We start from the raw sequence: 14,826 nt of genomic DNA, 5'->3' as shown, positions 1-14,826 counted from the left end.
CAGGCAGTGCATAGGTCAGGCGCCTATAACCTGGGGAGGACCTGTACACCATGGTGGACAGAAAAATCATGAAACACGAGTGTAAGAGGTGGAAGTCAGGGATAATCCTGGTCCCACGGGATATGCAGAGAATTGTGGGCTGGGCAAGTTTTTGCAGGATGGGAGAGTAATTACTCCTTTCCTTCCGCTCTCCTAACTCAATCTATTCCCTCACACACCCTATTCAGTCTGAGGGGATGACAATAACAATAGGCATCCTATGCTTAATTTATTCCATCTTAGTTGTCCAAAATACAAGTTTTCCTCTTGAATTTCTTAGTGAAGTAGACACGTGGTACATGTCAAGACTAAATCACACATCTAGGTGCCGAGACATCTTTTGACTATTTCTTAGGAACATCAGGGCATAAACTAGTATCTATATGAATAAAAATAAAGATTCCCGATGACACCTCAAAAATGGAATGGTGTGATTATAGTGACATTGGAAACTTGGCAACCAGCTGTGCAGAGCAAACTAGAACATTTCACATTGATAACAGCCCAAGGCAGGCTGCCCCAGGTCATGAACAAGATCCCGTTCTAGAGACAGCCTTATGTTGAATAAGTTGGAAAATATACAAGCGTTACTCAATGTAGTAAGCATTTCTCCATATTGCCCTAAATGGCAGTGAAAATTTATGAGATTGACAAGAAAGAACTTCTAATTAAGTAAAGAAAAAGGAGAGAGAGACAGAGTGGTGTTCTGCCAACATTTTACCCTACTCTGTGATCAACTTAACCTTTCCCTTCTGCATAGTCCTCCATTTTGTTACCATCCAGTTACTTAAATGCCCCTGTGCCCCTACATGCCTCTCGCAACAACCACCCCGGCAGGGAGTTCCATCCACTCACTATTCTCTGTGTAAAAAAAACATACCTCCTGCATCCACCCTATACTTTCCTCTGATAATCTTAAATTTATACTTCCTCATATTAGCCATTTCCACACTAAGAAAAAATTAAGAAAGAGACAGACAGTGACAGAGACAGACAGACAGTGACAGTATCAAGGAGATAGAGAGAGAGAGGGGTAGGGAGAGGGAGAGGGAGAGATAGAGAGAGAGAGGGAGATAGGGTGAGGGAGAGAGATGGAGAGATAGAGATGGAGAGAGAGATAGATATAGGGGGAGAGAGAGAGGAGAGGGAGAGAGAGAGATTGATAGAGATAGAGAGAGATAGAGGTAGAGAGAGAGGGAGGGAGGGGGAGAGATAGAGATAGAGGGAGATAGACAGAGAGAGAAAGAGAGCAAGAGAGAGAGAGAGAGAGAATGAATGAATATATCAGCAGTGCTACTTGATGTACACCAGACTTTTGAACTAATAATATTATGGTAGTTAATTCATTTATAGGAGCTGTTTATATGGCAAGTATTTATAACATAGAGATAGTTTGTAGTCAATTTTAATGGTGTAGATTAAATATTGAACAAGATATCCGAGATAATTTCGCTACTCCTCTTTGAAGTCTAAGGCTTACCTGATGCTGCTGCGCTACTTATTGCATTCTCAGATTCTCTTTTCCCATCCTTCCTCGGGATTTTGACCTGAAAGAGTATAAAAATGCCTCTTTTGAACATCTCTTCTTCAAGATGGCGCCTTTGACACCGCAGTACTCTCTTGCCGTCAGTCTACATTTTTAACTCATTCACTATCAAATAGACAGCATGTTGGCACGTTCCAAATCCCATAAAATGATATTTTCATGCTTCATACAAGAGGAGCATCACACTAACAATCAACAATATGTTCTCATTTGCAATTCAGCATGTTTTTGTACATTATTCATGTAAGCCACACACTACAGCAATACAAAATATTGTTCCGGATTCCAAAGGTAACATCAGATATTGACAGAATACTTATGTAAATTCACCTTTCAATGTTCATTGGTTCTATTTCATATCAGAGAATGTATATAGTATACAACGTGAAATTCTTAGTCTTCACGGGCATCCACAGGACAGCAAAAAAACCCCAAAGAATGAATGACAGAAAAATGGTAGAACCCCAAATATCCCTCTCACCTCTTCCACATGCAGCAGCAAAGCATCAATCCTCCCCCTACTCGTTCCAGCAGAAAGCATCAGCACCCTCCACTCCCTACCATGCAAGCAATAGCAAAGCCCCCAAAGAGACCATGACCTAGAGTCCATCGAAAAGCCACTGTTCATCCCAACAGTTCCACATCCCACAGGCTCTCTCTGTCTCACTAACAAGGGAGAGAGAGATATCGCTCCTCCTACAGCAAGAGGGGAGGCGAGCAGATCACTATTTTAATGTTACAGTCTGCTGCATTGCTTTACTTCGAGTTCCTCCACTCAAGCATCAGCAGCAAATTCTCCCTCACCATTGAGTGAGAGAGAGTGATTGGTGCAACATACAAAGGTTGTGCTCTCAATAAAAATCACGTTGTGCAGAGAAATAAAGCAACATTTCATGTAGATGTAGGATAACAAGCATATGACTGTGTTTTGAAATATTTTTATTGTTACATGATATTGAAATATCTCTGAGGGTAATTTGACTAGAGACAGATGATCCTATGAGTTATATTGACTCACACTAGGGTTGTTTGTTTCAGTTTGCATTATCATTGACATTCATCCATGAACATGCAGATTTCTTCAAAACGCTCAATGAATGTGAAAACTTTGACATGCAATCATGTTGCAATCACACTGGAAAAAACTAAACTCAAAGAGAGACCTAATGATCTGAAATTTCTATTCTAAGCATCAGATCGAAAAGTGGTACATTCACAGTGATGGTTAAAGTAAAGCCCAGATTAAAATCGCTTTAATTTTTCTGTTTTCCATTCTGTTATCGTAAGAGTACAGGATATCAACGTTAGGAGCTTCTGGTTACCACATCACAGAGAACCCTTCAGCTATAATTACTATATCAAGTCAAGTTCAATGACAAATAAAGGGCATGCCAGGAACAGCAGCAAACGCTCCCTGAAATCAGAAGCAAAAGCTACATAGAAATGGCAGAGCTAAGCAATCACAAAACTAATGACTCCAATCAAACTTCCATTCCTACCACGTCAATTAAACCTTTAATGAGGGATGGATTTTCTGAGGATGTCCCCACCCTTATCAATGGCACAATCCAGCAGTTAAAGAGGCTGAAGAATTTGCAGGCATGTTCTGCCAGAAGTGTCAAATAAATAATGTATCTTGACCTCCTACTAAGATACCAAACCATTACAGAAATCAATATTCAGGCAATTCAATCCACTTCATGTGAAATCTAGAAAAGGCTCAGTGAACAGGATACAACAAAGGCAAAGCACCTAACGATATCCCAGATGCAGTACAGAAAATCTGCGTTCTAAAGTCAAAAAGTCAAAGTAAGTTTATTATCAAAGAATGTACGTATGTCACCATATACTATCCTGAAATCCATTTTGAGAGGAATTTTTTTAAAAAGCAATAAAATTTATGAAAAAATATACATAAACAAAGACTGACAAACAACCAATGTGCAAAAGAAGACAAATTGAGCGAATAAAAGCTCTGAAAACAAGAGTTCTCAGAATTCCAGAACTGGCCGTTCCTCTAGTCATTCTGTTCCAGTACAGTTACATCTACACAACAGTGTGAAAAAGTGCACAGGAATATGCCTTTCACAAAAAAAAGAGAGCAAATCCAGTCAAGCTAACCACAGTTCAATCAGCTATCAACTATAAGCAAAATGGAGGAAGGTGTCAATGACACCAGTTCATCCATTAGCCCCTCATCAATGGTCTGTTCGGATTTCACTGGGACTGTTTCGCCCCATTCTTGTTTCAAACATGAACTGAAAAAAAAACTGATTTCCAGCTTGAAATAAAAGAGGAATCTCGGAAAGGGGGGTCTCTGCCTGAAAAGTCGACTGCACCTCTTCCTAGAGATGCTGCCTGGCCTGCTGTGTTCACCAGCAACTTTTATGTGTGTTGCTTGAATTTCCAGCATCTGCAGAATTCCTGTTGTTTGAAATAAAAGTGACTGCTTTTGACATCAGGGCAGCGTTTCACTGTCCATTATCAAGGTTTCTTTGGAAAACTGAAATCAAGGGCATCTAGGAAAAAGCATTCCAACGTTTGTAATCATAGAGTATATTGCACACAGGTTACTGGAGGTAAATCACCCTTGAGCCAGGGCTCCAGTGCAAGAGCTTCTCAGGAAAGTATCGTCACATCAATTACCTTCAGCAGTTTCATAAGTGATCTCCCTTCCAGTATATGCTCAGAAACACAAACATTCACTGATGATCGTGCAGTGTTCAATTTCATTCATAGCCCTTCAGTAAATCAACCAGTTCCTTACAGGAATGTATAAGATCATGACAACTTTCAGGAATGGATAGATAAGTGGTAAGTAATATTCGCAGCACAAAAATTCCAGACAACATTGATCACCAACAGGAGAGAGTCCAATCACCCACTCTTGACATTCAGCAGCACCACCCTCACCAAATCCCCCTCTGTCACCCTGGAATTATCATGGCCATAAGAGCAGCATGATTCACTTCCTGACATCCCAGACCCACTTTACCAGCTGCAAAGTACAGGTCAGATGCATGATGGAATACTCTTCACTTGCTTGGGGATTTCAGTAATTACATCTCTCAAGAGGCTCAACGGAATCCACAATAAACAGTTCATTTGGTAGATAACTCGCGCACTACCTGCTGACTGGCTGCATTACAGCCGAGTATGGGAACACCAATGCCTTTGAGCGGAAAATCCGACAAAAGGTAGTGGATTTGGCCCAGAACATCACGGGTAAAACCCTCCCAGCCACTGAGGACATCGACATGAAAATTGCTGTAAAATTGCAATGTTTTCTCATTGCTGCCATTAAGTAGGAGGCACAACACCAGGTTCATGAACCCCTCAACCATCAGGGTCTTGAAAAAAGGGGGACAACTACATTCATTCAAGGACTCTTTTATCTTGTTATTTCATGCTCGTTATTTATAGCTATTTATTTATATCTGCACTTGCACAGTGTGTTGTCCATTGATCCTGTTTACAGTTACTGTCCTATAGATTTGCTAAGTATGCCTGCAAAACAAGAGTTATACATGCTGACGTACTCTACTCTAATAATAAATTTTGCTTTGAACTTTGAAACTTTCATTCTCTATACCACTCTCTATCATCAACAAAATGCTTGGGTTACTCTGACAGAACCTCCCAAGCCCACAAACTCTACCAGGGGGGAGGTCACCATTCATTTCTTTAAATCAAGCTACTATTGGCCCATTCTGCTTCAGCCCTCCTGAGAGGACAATCCTCTGTCCCAGAAATCACTGTTGTGCTCCTTCTACCTCTTGCTTTGTCCAGACCTATACACAATATTATAGCTATAGTCACATTTAGGGTCTATGTATTTTCAAGAAAAGACAGCATGTCATTTGCCTTCCTAACTGTTTGCTGCCCATGTAAACATTTAATGGTTTACCAGCTCCCTCTGAGTATTGGCATCTTTATCACATCTGCATGGTCCACTGCCACATCGAGTATCCCCACAATCCCAGACTCCTTCAGGCAGGAGATACACAAGCACGCCACCAGGTCCAGAATTTGTCATATTTTTCCCTCATGATATTTTATCTGCCATATTCTTGCTTGAAATGTGGGAGGAAACCAGAGCACCTGGAGGAAAACCTTGCAGTCACGGGAAGAACGTACAAACGCCTTACAGACAGCAGCAGAACTGAGCCCAGATCAGTGGCGCTGTGAAACTGTGTCACCGGGTTCGGATACGGCCCAAGTGCAGAGCGAGACACACTGAACCAGGTCGGTAGCTCACAGACTTTAATACAAACAGTGTTAGAAGGAAAAGAAAACAATAAATGCTAGGCCAAACAGGGACGTTAACTAAAGCTCTCAAATGGAAAAAAAAGCCTAAACTGCGGCTGAAAGGAATAACTAAACATAAAACAAACACCGCTGGTCTTCAGCATCAGTTGACTCAACAGCCCAATTTCTCAGGCAAGGCCGATTGCAAGCAGGCAGCAAAGCGTTGCTGTGCTGGGTTCAAGTCCCGACAAGCACTACGACGGAACGAATGGAGCTAAATACTATCGCAGTGAAAATAGTAATTAGCTGTCACATGCATATTCACGAGCGCAATTGCCGTATTTGCTGCGCTGCTGAATCCGTGATTGTGACATAGTGCCATGCTCACCACCGTACTACTGTGCTGCCCTTAAATTTTCCCTCTACAGGTATCCTAGGAGTTCATTAATTGATCCGGTAATCCTGTTCTCACACATACTTTGAGATGTTAAACAAAATAATACCCCAAGAAAATGGCTATGCATGTTAATCAGAATGTATTTGTTTGTGATGTTGCAAGCTTTTTGGTATCTTTAATTAGAGATTGGTACCGCATTTGCTGAAGGTATAAATCAAGGTTCAATTCTTGCCATTATCTGCAAGGAGCTTGGCCATTCTCCCAGCGACTATGTGGCTTTCCTCCAAGTGCTCCAGTTTCTTCCCACGTTCCAAAGATGGATGGTTAGTAAGAATTTAGTAAGATGTTGGCGCCAGAGCATGTAGACACTTGTAGGCTGCCCTCAGCACATCCCTGGACTGTGTTGGTCATTAATGTCAACAGTGCCTTTCAGAATCAGGTTTAATATCACACTTGCATATGTTGTGAAATTGGTTGTTTTGCAGCAGCAGTAAGTTGAAATAATTAATTATAAAAACTATAAATTACAATAAAAGTATATATTTACAACTTTCTGCAGCTATTTCTGGTTCTGTGCAGTGGCCCCTCTGTACCAGTCAGTGATGCACCCATTTTATTCTGTTTCAGTACTTGTGACAAATAAAGCTAACCTTCTTTTAACCTTCAGTGCAACATGAACTAGCTGCTCAATCACTGTGATATACTTTGAAGTGACAGCTTACTGATGATTGTTGGTACACTTCGAACAAAATGCCACATCTTCCCTTGCTGCGAACAGGGTTCCTGAATAAACTCTGGTCACTCAGAATTAGTGCTACATATTAGTTGTGTCTTCCACTGAGAGGGACAAAGCCGCAGAAAGGAGAAGTTTACCTTTCACACCCCTTTCAGAATATCCTAAAGCTCTTTACAGCCAATGAAAATCAGTATTTGCCAAAGGAAAGATGGCAACTAATTTGCTTACAAGAAAATACCACAAATAGCAATACAATAATGACCAGAGTTGCAACTATTCAGTGAGCAATAAACTTTGTCCAGGAAACAAGGGATTGTGGTTTATAGCAACAATAGATAGGGGGGTAATAGAGATAAGAAGGAGCAAAGGTATAGTATTCACAACTTTATTGTTTTGTACATCAATGAAGTCAGCAAATCAACATCTGCTGTATTGATATACCTTTGGCTTAGTAGATGAGAAATGTTCCTCTGAATCAACTGTCAATGATTTCTGAAGAACTGCATGCTCTATCAGAGGATCTTAAAATGTTATTACATATATAAAGAGTTGTTATCTCTGCTGTGTCAGTGAATATTTTCATCTGAGTCAATATCACAAAAACAATAAATCTGATTTGAATTGGTATTACTTTGATATCCCTGTAGAAAAGTGATAAGGGGGAATTGGTAGGGTAGGGCATTAAAGAATGCAGTAGAACAGAGGGACCTAGGAATGATGGTGCATAGTTCCCTGAAGGTGGAACCTCAAATGGATAGGGTGGTGAAGAAAGCTTTTGGTACGCTGGCCTTTATAAATCAGAGCATTGAGTATAGGAGTTGGGATGTAATGTTGAAATTGTATAAGGCATTGGTGAGGCCAGATTCGGAGTATTGTGTACAGTTCTGGTCACCAAATTATAGGAAAGATGTCAATAAAATTGAGAGAGTACAGAGGAGATTTACTAAAATATTACCTGGGTTTCATCTCCTAAGTTACAGAGAAAGGTTGAACAAGTTAGGTCTTTATTCTTTGGAGCGTAGAAGGTTGAGGGGGGACTTGATAGAGGTATTTAAAATTATGAGGGGAATAGATAGAGTTGACATGGATAGGCTTTGAGAGTGGGGGAGATTCAAACAAGAGGACATGAGTTGAGAGTTATAGCGCAAAAGTTTTGGGATAACATGAGGGGGACCTTCTTTACTCAGAGAGTGGTGGCTGTGTGGAACGAGCTTCCAGCAGAAGTGGTTGAGGCAGGTTCGATGTTGTCATTTAAAGTTAAATTGGATAGATATACAGACAGGAAAGGAATGGAGGGTTATGGGCTGAGTGCAGGTCGGTGGGACTAGGTGAGAGTAAGAGTTCGGCACGGACAAGAAGGGCTGAGATGGCCTGTTTCCGTGCTGTAATTGTTATATGGTTATATGGGTGAAGGGTGGTGAAACCTTGGAATTCTTCACCATAGACGGCTGTGGTTGCTAAATCATTGGGTATATTTCAAGCGGAGGTTGACAGGTTCTTGTTTAGTAAGGGTGCCAAAGGTTACGGGGAGAAGGCAGCAGAATGGGGTTGAGAGGAATAATAAAGCAGCCATGATGGATTACCAGAGCAGACTCAAAAGGCCAGTTGGCCTAATTCTGCTCCTATCTCTGATGGTCTTATGGAGCCTTGTCTTTCTCAAATATGTTGCCTACAAAAACTGTTGTAGTTGGACCAGTGCTTTTGTCACTTTCACGACTCTCCTGAGAAGCAGGGTTCTTCCTCCAATGATTCATGGTGGAGAGCATGGAGACACCTGTGGCATCATCCAATACCTTTCTTTATTCACCTTCAGTTAACCTTTTACAGTAGATGTGGCATGCAAATGGTGATTGGATCTCCAATCAATTTGTAGTTGTCTCAGCCAATCAAGCCCCCACTATGCTGGCCCACCTGTTTTTACCACATACAGGCCCAATGTGGCTTGTTGGTTGTTGTATCTCACTGATACAAATGTCATTCCCACAGAAGTTATCTTTGCTCCAGTAGAAGTTCTTATTTGGATATCTGCAGGCTTCATTCAGTATCTTGAAATATCATTCAAACTTATTTTGTGGAATGATTGAAACAGCCGAGCTAGTTCCAATTCCATTTTAATTAATCTGTCGTCCACTTCTGGTGTAAGCCATGTTTCTTGTCTATTGTTAGTTTTCACATTGTAAATTTTAAGGCTACACAGACCGGTATCATTGTCATCATCATCAACATTTTTTAATCAACTGCATACAGATTAGAGCTTTTTTTGAAACTGTAACTTGACCTTTTATCCTTTTCCCCGTTTAGTCCACTTGTTTGTGTCTGCCTGGCATGCTCCTCGTATGTGTCCTACTTTGTTGCATTTTCTGCAAGTTTCACCTTTAAATCTGTATTGACAAGTGACAAGTGAGGTTTATTGTAATTTAACTACATACACGTATATACCATATATAGAAACAAGACAATGTTTCTTTCAACCAGGGTGTAAAGCACATAACACACAATAACTTATAGAGGTAAGGATAAAATCTACAGATGAATCACACATAAATAACAAACTGAAGTGCATTAATATTAAATATCGTAACGTATAGAACAGACCAACCAGTGACACTTCGAATACGATGCAGCTGGGAGTTCAGAAGCCTATTGGCTTGTTTCTCATCCTGATTGTTCTTGTTTTATGCATCATAGTCTCCTATCTGATGGTAGAAAGCCATAGAGGATGCTGGATGGATGGGTGGAATCCTTAATAATACTAAGGGTCCTGCAAACACAGCGCTCCTGATAAATATCCTTAATGGATGTTAAAGAGATCCCTGCGATCCTCTCAGCTGTTCTCACAGTCCTTTGTAGGGACTTCAGGTCTGATGCTCGACTGCTCCCATACCAGATAGAGATGCAACTTGTCAGGATGCTCGCCATGGTGCTCCTGTGAAACACAGTTAAGATGGTAGGAGAGCCTTGCTTGCCTCAATCTTCTTAGGAATTGGAGGCAGTATTGTGCCTTCTTGTTCATGGAGGCGATATTAAGGGATCAAGTGAGGTCATCTGTGATGTGAACTCCCAGGAACTTGGTGCACTTAACTCTCTCCACTGAGGAGCCATGTATTCGCAGAGGGGATGGTTTGGCTGCACGTTCCTGAAGTCCACAAAGATTTCCTTTGTCTTTTCCACACGGAGGCTTAGGTTGTTCTTCTCAAACCAATCCACCAGCTGTTCCACTTCCTGTCTCTACTCCGTTTTGTCATTGTTCCTAATAAGACCAACCACAAACTTGATGACACAGTTTGAGTTGGGTCCTGTGACACAGTCATGTATCAGCAGTGTGAACAGGAGCGGGCTGAGCACACAGCCCTGGTGAGCGCCAGTACTCAGTATGATGGGACTAAAGATGTTGCTGTCCACACGGACCGACTGTGGCCTTACTGTTAATAAGTCAGTATCCAATTGCAGAGGGAGGTGTTGAGGCTCTGTGAGGATGGTTTCCTCATCGGTTTCTGGGGTATGATAGTGTTGAACACCAGAATGAAGTCTATAAACAGCAGTCTGGCATATTTCAGGTGGGACAGGACAGAGTGGAGGGCAGAGGCTATTGCATCATCAGTGAATTGATCTGAATGATGAGTGAACTGGAAAGGCTTTAATATGCTCCATGACCAGCCGCTCAAAGCATTTCATAATGGTTGTGGTTAATGCCACTGGACGAAGGTGTCGCCTTCTTTGACACTGGAATGATGGTTGCCACCTAGAAAACTGAAGAGACAATGAATTGTTCCAGAGAGATGTTAAATATATCTGTCGACACCTCCATCAGCTGGGCAGCACAGACTTCAGAACTTGGCCTGGTGTATTATTGGGCCCCACAGCTTTGCACAGGTTGACTCAGGCCAGGGTCTTCCTCCTCTCAGCTTCAGCCAGGAGTGTCTGCTCCCCTGGGGGGAGGGATGCCTTCCTCACCAGCACTTTATCCTGCGCATCAAAAATCAGGCGTAGAAGACATTCAGCCTCTCAGCTTGTGTGTGTCTGTTGGTACTGTGTTTTGCACTTTGGCCTTGGGGAAGTGCTATTTTCTTTGGCTGTACTCATGGGTACTCATGCATGGTTGAATGACAATTAAACCTGAAAATGAACTTGAATTAGGTTGGACTTAAATAACTAGAATTAGAAACCATGCCATCCAGGCCAATGGTAACAGGGAAGATTAACACTAACGCTCCATGGCATATTCTCTAGCTCTACATGTGGAAACTGCTGGGCAGAATCCACAGCAGATGTCCTCAAATGCGAGCAGAATTTATGATTAGCGTTTATCCCCTCAATCACTAAAAGGAAGTTTTCCCAAGAGTGGACCAAACTCATTTAAATTTCCTTAAAGTATGAAGTATAAACTAAAGTATAAATTAAGGCCAGTAATTCTATCTTTAAGGAAATAGATTTTTGATCACATGTGACTTTTATATTCCCAAGTACTGAGGTAATCATGATTCAGAGAGAATGTGTTACCGATAGTAATAAATGTGCACCACATGATACACTTATTATGAATGTTAATCATTTTTACAGAACTTTTACTAGTACTTGGTACACATTAAGGTTCAAAGTAAATTTATTATCAAAGTGTATATATATATAAAAAGAGAGAGAAAAAAAACAAAATAATAATAAACATCAGGAACATGAGTTGTGCAGACCTTGAGAGTGAGTCCATAGCTTTTGGGAGCAGTTCAGTGATGGGGCGTGAAATTAAGTGAAGTTATTCCCCCCCCCCCGCCCCCCGCCGGTTTAAGAGACTGATGGATGAGGAGAAATAACGTGTTGAACCTAGTGGCATGGCAACCAAAGCTCTTGTACCTCCTTCTTGATGGCAGTGTGAAGAGTGAGCATGGTGTGGATAGGAGAAGATAGACAGATAGATAGATAGATATACTTTATTGATCCTGAGGGAAATTGGGTTTTGTTACAGCCACACCAACCAAGAATAGAGCATAAATATAGCAATACAAAAACCACAAACAATCAAACAACAAAATGCAAACTATGCCAGATGGAAAATAAGTCCAGGACCAGTCTATTGGCTCAGGGTGTCTGACCCTTCACGGGAAGAGCTGCAAGTTCGATGGCCACAGGCAGAAACGACCTCCCGTGCCGCCCAGTGTTGTATCTCAGTGGAATATGGCTGAAGTCCAACAGTAAAAAGTTCAATATCCAGTCTACAAATACGTTCCTTGATCGTAATATGACCCAGATTGCACTATCTGTTGTTAACCAGAACAGTAAGCACCCAACTCCTTTACGCTTACCGCTCTCAGTGCACTTCCGGTCAGCCCGATCGGTCTGGAAGCCGTCCATGGAAAAGTTTTGGTCGGGTATGTCCTTGTGCAGCCCCGTTCCAGTGAAACACATAACACTGCACTCCCGAAGTGTTCTCTGACGCCTGGCTAGCGCCATGAACTCGTCCATTTTACTACCCACCGAACTCCTCTTCTCCATAAGTCTCTGTTGTCTCGACCCGGTCCTCTTTCCTCGACTTTGTGATCTTGATGATGGATGCTGCTTTCCTGTGACAGCGCTCCTTAAAGATGTGTTCAATGGTGTGGAGTGCTTTGCCCAAGCAGCACACACAAAGTGCCGAAGGAAATCTGCAAGCAAATCAGCATCTATGGAGAACAGCGAGCGGTCAATGTTTCGGGCCGAGAGTTCTGATGAAGGGTCTCGGCCCAAAACTTCAACTGTTTTCTATTTTCCATAGGTGCTGCCTGGCCTGCTGAGTCGCCCCAGCATTTTGTGTGTGTTGCTTGGATTTCCAGCATCTGCAGATTTTCTCCTGTTAGTGCTTTACCCACGATGGACTGGGCTGTGCTCACTACTTTTTGTAGCATTTTCCATTCAAGGGCATTGGTACTTTCATATTCAGCTGTGGTGCAACCAGTCACCACACATCTATACAAGTTTGTCAAAATTTTTGATGAAGTGCCGAATCTTCACAAGTTTCTCCAAAAGTAGAAGCGCTGCTGTGCCTTCTTTGTAATGGCAATTACGTGTGGACCCAAGACAGACCCTCCGAAATTATATTACTGTGAAATTGCTGTCCCTCTCCACACCAATCACATGATGAGGACTGGCTCAAGTATCTCCTGTTGTCAATATTCAGTTATTTGGTTTTGCTGACATTGAGTGAGAAGGTAATGTTGCGGCAACATTCAGCTAGATTTTCAAACTCCCTCCCGTATGCAGATTTGTCACCACCTTTAATTCGACCAACAACAATGGTGTTGTCAGCAACCTTATGCAGCCCCCTGGTAAGCCTCAGGCTCGCTCAGCTTGCTTTTGTCTAGGGGGAGCAGCCTTCACCCCACCAAACTCTGTAATCAAGTTTGTGCAGATGCTGTGTGATGTACCCCATCACGCCAAATAACAAACAGTACACCATATGCGATTAAATGATTACACTTTATAGATCTTACTGGAACTATGTAATTAATAAAGATGCAATATAAAAGGAAAGTAAAAAGGTGCCAAACTTATCGAAGTTCAACCTCGTGCACAACCGTTGGAGCTCCATGAACGGGGTCTTCTTTCCACCATGAGATCTCCTCCGACCCCCTCGACCAGCCACCTGGGACCAACCACGGTGGTCAACCAGAGCGCGTCCAGCATGTCCTTCCTCCTTGGTTCTCCTCCCGAAAACCCTGGGCCACGGACGCCCGCTCGGGGTCCGTTCCATCGCCCAGTTTACAGCATCGCATCTCCTCTCTCTGTCCCAATCACACCTTCTGCCCCAAAACCCGTGAAAACAATAGCTTTCAGACACACAAGAAAGAATAACATCTATCCCAATTGGTTAGCAAATGAATACAATTCTCATTATCAGTAATTATAATCCAAACAAGCTGCTATAGAGAAGCACTGTCTCAGCAGTTAACAGTACAGGGAAGCCACTTTATTCACCTTAGCAGTAACATAAAAGAAGAAACCTCTTACACTCTCCCCCCACCAAATTTAGTCATGTCCTCATGACTTCTAAATAACTCGCCAACCATTCCTGCAGACACAAAAACCCAATCCAGGTACAAACAGTGACATTGCCCCCCAAACAGTGGACCTTACACCCTGTTCCTCAGGCGCTACATAGGCCAACCTATCTAGGAGTTTCCTAACCCTCCGAGATCTCCATACCCTCTCACCTAAACCCTTCAGGCTCGGACACTACTGGGAATACCTCAGGTCTGCTTGCCATCTTCTCTCTCAATCTCTCACTCATGCCCCCACTGCAACTCGGAGCCCCCTGTCCTGTGCCCAGGGCCCCGCTTCTTTTCCTTCAGGGTCCTGCTGTAACCCAGGCTACCCACAGATAGCCCTCCTCACTACCCCTGACAGTGGGAGAAGGGCCAAAAGTCTCTTCCTCAATCAAGGGGAAGTTAGCGAAAGGCAGCATGTACCACACATCCAGCACATCATCCTTCAAATCCGTATTCTTCCCCCTTTCCTCGATTGGTAGCTGCTGTTTGATTTTCTCCAGACTGAAGTACTTAGCCTGGGCTGCCTCTGCAGCCTCTTCAGCCTCCTGCAGTCGAGACGTCAGCTTCTTCCTGGACTCCTCCAACTTTCGCCCCAGTCTCAGCAGTTCTGACTCCCGCTTCGTGTCCATCTCCATCTGGGACACAATTACACCACCAGCTTCTTCCAATCTGTTCTGGATCAATTTCTTGAGTTTCTGCTGATCCTTTCAAAGGTTGGTCATTGTTCCGTCTCTCTGGATTAATTCATCAGTAAATGACCGCCGTTTCGGCTCGGAGTTCCATTTCTCCGTCTCCACTTTGACGAGTGTGGACTCCAATTCTTCAGTGGCTGTCCCAAAATTGC

At 42.6% G+C, this 14,826-nt stretch overlaps 1 long non-coding RNA gene across 2 annotated transcripts in view; it reads right to left on the bottom strand.

Annotated features, from left to right (window-relative positions):
* Nucleotides 1-14,826, bottom strand: part of LOC134357884 (uncharacterized) — a 69,096-nt gene that overhangs the window by 32,726 nt on the left and 21,544 nt on the right. For both annotated transcript variants that reach the window (XR_010020747.1, XR_010020746.1), the window contains exon 3: nucleotides 1,520-1,586. This is a non-coding gene — a long non-coding RNA (uncharacterized LOC134357884). The remainder of the gene's footprint in view (nucleotides 1-1,519; nucleotides 1,587-14,826) is intronic.

Source organism: Mobula hypostoma, chromosome 17, assembly GCF_963921235.1.
Source record: "Mobula hypostoma chromosome 17, sMobHyp1.1, whole genome shotgun sequence".
In the NCBI taxonomy this organism is placed as follows: Eukaryota; Metazoa; Chordata; class Chondrichthyes; order Myliobatiformes; family Myliobatidae; genus Mobula; species Mobula hypostoma.
The sequence above is the reverse complement of the archived record's forward strand: the minus strand, read 5'-3'. Positions and strand labels throughout refer to the sequence as shown.